The 5,178-nt window shown below is 34.1% G+C and overlaps 1 long non-coding RNA gene across 1 annotated transcript in view; it reads left to right on the plus strand.

Annotated features, from left to right (window-relative positions):
* Positions 1-4,972, plus strand: part of LOC108517018 (uncharacterized) — a 15,151-nt gene extending 10,179 nt beyond the window's left edge. Inside the window, exon 3 of the long non-coding RNA XR_001881983.1 lies at positions 4,553-4,972. This is a non-coding gene — a long non-coding RNA (uncharacterized LOC108517018). The remainder of the gene's footprint in view (positions 1-4,552) is intronic.
* Positions 4,973-5,178: the final 206 nt, after the last annotated feature.

Below are 5,178 nucleotides of genomic sequence, written 5' to 3' on the forward strand. Positions count from 1 at the left end.
AATGTGGCACATATACACCATGGAATACTATGCAGTCATAAAAAAGGATGAGTTCGTGTCCTTTGTAGGGACATGGATGCAGCTGGAAATCATCATTCTCAGCAAACTATCGCAAGAACAGAAAACCAAATACCACATGTTCTCACTCATAGGTGGGAATTGAACAATGAGATCACTTGGACACAGGAAGGGGAACATCATACACTGGGTCCTATTGTGGGGAGTGGAGAGGGAGGAGGGATAGCATTAGGAGATATACTTAATGTAAATGATGAGTTAATGGGTGCAGCACACCAACATGGCACATGTATACATATGTAACAAACCTGCAAGTTGTGCACATGTACCCTAGAACTTAAAGTATAATTAAAAAAAAAAAAAAGACATCCCTAAATGAAGTCATCTGTTCTTAGCCAACCCTAAATGATGCAGTTTAAGCTGTCCTCTTTTCAGGTTTATTTACATGACCCAATTAATTTCTTTTTCTACTTTAAACTAACTCAAGTTGTGTTTTTTGAATTAAACTAGAACTTTTTTTTGTACTAATTCACTTAGCACAGTGTTCAGTTCTTCCTATGAAACACTATAAGATCCAAGGAAAAGCTTCTTAACCTTACAATTTTATAAAACAAGAGTGTGGGTCCAGAGAATTTGCCATGTCCATCTTATACTCTGATTCTCTCTCTGGATATTTGTCTATGAAACTTCTCATGACACTTGTGGTTGCCACAGTGAGATAGATGTTAGCTAGAATGTAACAAAAATTTTTCTTATTATTACCCAATTTTTATGCACTCATCTTTTACTCTGATACCTCTACCTCTCAACCGTTTCTCCTACTATCCTTAAAGAACTTGTTACTAAACTTGCAGTATTAACAGGGAATTCAAAAATTACTTCTGCTTTCTCCATTTCAGGCTGAACCTCGATGGTGATTCAGATGGATCATGAGGCTCTTTCAACAAAGCTAAATTCCCGTCTCTTAATGCAGTTATTCTCATACTTTTATACTGAAATATCCAGAATAGCAAACGAGTTAAATATGTTTTTTGTGGGGTTCTGTACGAAGAGGATTTAGAGCTTTATAAACCTAAAATAACATATCACAAGGACAAAATTTATTTGAAGTGGGAGACTTGGCTTAAAAGCATCTAATATAAATTGTATATTCTGTTCAATAATACAAAAGCAGTGCTTTATTTAGAATGAATTAAAATGCATGCTTCAGACAAATGCATCATGTTTAGCTTTTGATTTACTGAATATACTATTCGACAGATGTTTGAGTTACATACTTTGAGAAGCACAGGCCTTTGGTATTGATGGCTCCTGTTAAAATAAAAACATGTTTTCTGAGAGCATAATCGTATGAAACCAGGAGCACATGTTAACATAAAACTCAAATCACTCCCCCTGACTTTCTTCTTTCAAATGTAAAGAAAATGGAAAACAAGACAGATAAATTTGAAGAAACAGAAGAGCTCAGGAACGTTCAAAGCATGAAGCAAACTCAAAAGTCTATCTAAATAGCTAGGGAGCAGCTTCAAAGCACATGGTACCTGAAGATGAAACAGCAGAAGTGAAAAGAATTGCTCCTGTAGAATAGGGCTAAAATTGTACCTGAAGCATGTCTGCTGCTATCCCAGGAGAAGAAGGGTCCACGGTGGCTGTGGTAAAAATGCATGGAAGCATCAGGGAAAATAGAAATGTAGAGAAGCAGATAGAGTGAGCCCAAGGCAAGATGAAGGTTTCTGGGGCTGAATTTCAGAAAAGCCTGACTATGGAGAGTGGGAGTTCCTGTTTTCTTTCAGTGACTTGCTAATTTCAATTTTGTATGTGTGTGGCACTAACAGATTTTTGCTTAACTTGGGACATTTTTAACAGCAGAGGAACTCTTCTGTCAGTTCTGATATGATCATTTTAAAACACATATTCTTTAATTGAACATTCATTAAATCACTTGGCCAGGAATCCAAATAACAAAATGTCTATTATGGAATTCTGTGTGTAATAGAAGTTATGTAACTTGTTTCTTCTCAGTATAGAGAATAAAAAGTAAAGTCAAAACCACCCCCAGATGACCACTTTTAGCACTTTCATTTTATCGGGAGAGGTGAGCAACATGCAGAAAATATATATTCTTGAATTAATCTCCTTTGAGTACACAGAGAAAAGAGCTCATTTTTCTTCTAACTGGCAACGTTTGATTTTATTGACACCCTAACAGTATGTCAATTGCTCACTATATCTCCCTAGGCTGTAGTCTTGCAGACTTTCTTTTTTTCTTTTTTTTTCAACTTACCAATTCTATAATGTATTTCCATGGATGTCTCTTTACGCTATTTTACACTCTATTTCTAGAATAATAACAGAAATTTCAATGGAAACAATATATCACATTCTCTGTCTACTACATAAGCATGATTTTTTAATTTGTAAATAGAACACATTTTGCACACATTAGGTAATACACACATATATTAATTGGATTTAGAAATTATATTGAAAGATACAATTGCATAAGGGTAGGGATTTTACTTTTAAATTCTTTTCATGTCTTCATGGACTGGCTCTGTGCTTCACACCCATTAGCTGTGAAACAAGTACTTACTTAATGATGAATGAATGAATAAATAAATAGTTAAGTGCAAGAATAAAAATGTTGGTAGACATATAGTATTGTACAATTTAATTGCTTGGTAGAATCATCAAGTTCTACCCAAATTTGGTGTAGTCAACACAATAATGTTCCCTTAAAGATTTCCAAGTCCTAATCTCCCAAACCTGGAATATACTACCTTACATAACAAAGAGACTTTGCAGATGTAATTAAGTAAATGATCTTGAGACAGAAATATTATCCTAAGTGAACTCAATGTAATTACAATGAACAATGTTCCTTAAAAGAGGAAGGCAAAAGTTCAGAATGAAACACACATACACACATAAAGTGACAAGGAAAGCAGAAAGAGTGAGAGATTTGAAGATGCTACCTTACTGGATTCAAAGATAGAGGAAGGGGTTAAGATCTAAGGATTTCAGGCAGCCTTTTGAAGCTGCAGAAGATAAGGAAATGAATTCTCTCTAGAACTTCCATATGGGAACAGCCCAGCTGATTCCTTGACATTAGCTCAGTGAGACACATTTTCAGACTCTTAACTTCCAGATCTGTAAGAGAGAGATTTGTGCTGTTTAAACTACTACATTTGTGGCAGCTTGTCAAAGTAGCAAAAGGAAATATATATTGAGGTAGGCATCAGAATTTCCTGAGCAATATAGTGTGATTACCTTTGAAAATTCTACTCAGCAGTTCTGGAATTGCAGCCTGAAATTTGAAATTTACCAAGTGTTCCCACTGTATCTGAGTTAGGAATTACCTAGAAAACCATGCTATATTGCATTACACTAATTCTGTACTTGAGAAAAAGAATAATGTTAAAATCTCAAGAACATTAATACAGACTTAAGTACAATTTGTCAGGTAAAAGCATATTTGAAAAAGTAAGCCTGAAAAAAAGAAACAACTGAAGTATTAACACTATATTCTCTAAAAAAAAGAAAAAAAGAAAAAAGAAAAAAAAGGAAAAAAAACACACTATATTCTCTAACTATATATTGATTTTCTCCTTTTGCTTTTACACAGCGAACCATATATACTTTCACAGAGGGTGATTTGGATAATACGTTCCATGCATTGCTCCAAGCAGAAATTCTCAATCTATCATTTCTACTTGTATTATTTTACACCTCTCAAAGACATTCACATTTCATCACAGGGAGCCAAAATCAGCCTGTGTTATGTCTCTGTTTGCGTATACCACAATACTTACTTTACTTTCTCCTGAATAGATTGTTAGTGGTTTTTATTATCTCCTGTAAAGAGTGTGATAAATGCATGTTGCAAGGACATTTTTGTTTGATTCACCTTATTGTACTAAATCATGCTAACCATAGCATTACATCTATTTGTCTATCTAGCTATTAAACATATTCAGAATACCTAACAACTTTAGGGGCATTCAATATATAGAATATGCTAGTATTGGTTATTTTCTAAAAAAATAATAATTATGAATGTCATTCTATTATTGCATTAGTGACTTAGTTAAAACTTAGACCATTAACAAAAAAGAGATAAAAGAAAAACCATTAGGCACTAAAGTAATCCTCAGCAATGGCTTTTTCAAAATGATACTTTGGCGTCATAAAGCAGGTATTTGGTAACCATGCTCTATTATGGAACAGCAAATGGAATTTACATTCTATTTTCCTACATCCACTTCTTTACTATAATTTAACAATCATTATAATTATTACTATACAGTTATTTCAAATTTGATATGATTCCTACAGATGCTCTGATAGTAACATTTTCTTTGGTGCCTCATGTCACTCTCTTTCTCTCTCTCTTTCTCTCTCTCTTTCTTTAAAAATAAGGTGTCTTTACAGGAATACATTTCACTATAAATGCCCAAATTTCTCCTTTCAGAATGATTGTTAAAATTCACTGAGATCTGAGACTCTGTGTTTTTTATTTTTATTTCGTACATAGGAAAAAACGGACTCAGAGACACACATGGTTATAGGAGGCTGTGACTGTCAGCTCTACCACTTCCTATTGAAGATTGAAGCCTTTATGTTATTGAATACATTGAATATGTTGCAAATTGGAAACCCATTAATAGGATTCTAAGAAGCCTTACTACTAGATCTGGATTCTAAACCTCCTTGCTGGTATGATAGGTTATTGTCTGAGATATTAAGCAACTAGACCTATGTTGGGACACTTGCTTCACAATGTAACATGATGGATTATTAATGAGGAAAGAAAATTGCCCTAATTGTGCTAGTGAGGAACTTGAGCACTCTCTATTTTCTCTTCACTCCTGCTTTAGTGGTTGCAGAAAAGATTTTTTTTTTTTTCTGTCAGATGTACATGCAGTAGCAAAAAATTGAAGCATCTTTCTGCACTAACGAGCTGCAAAATTTAAAAGTTTGGGGCAGTCTCCATGGAAACTTTTTAGTATGGTGCCTACCAGTGCTAAATGTGTATGGGGTGACAATTCCTTCTACATTGCAGATTGTCACAGATAGCATATGGTAGGACTTTATGAAAACCACTAAAATTATTTCTGCCTCAGTTTCCATCACTTTAAAGGCATAATCATATAATCTCCA

Source organism: Rhinopithecus bieti, unplaced genomic scaffold (genome assembly GCF_001698545.2).
Source record: "Rhinopithecus bieti isolate Rb0 unplaced genomic scaffold, ASM169854v2 scaffold_37857, whole genome shotgun sequence".
In the NCBI taxonomy this organism is placed as follows: Eukaryota; Metazoa; Chordata; class Mammalia; order Primates; family Cercopithecidae; genus Rhinopithecus; species Rhinopithecus bieti.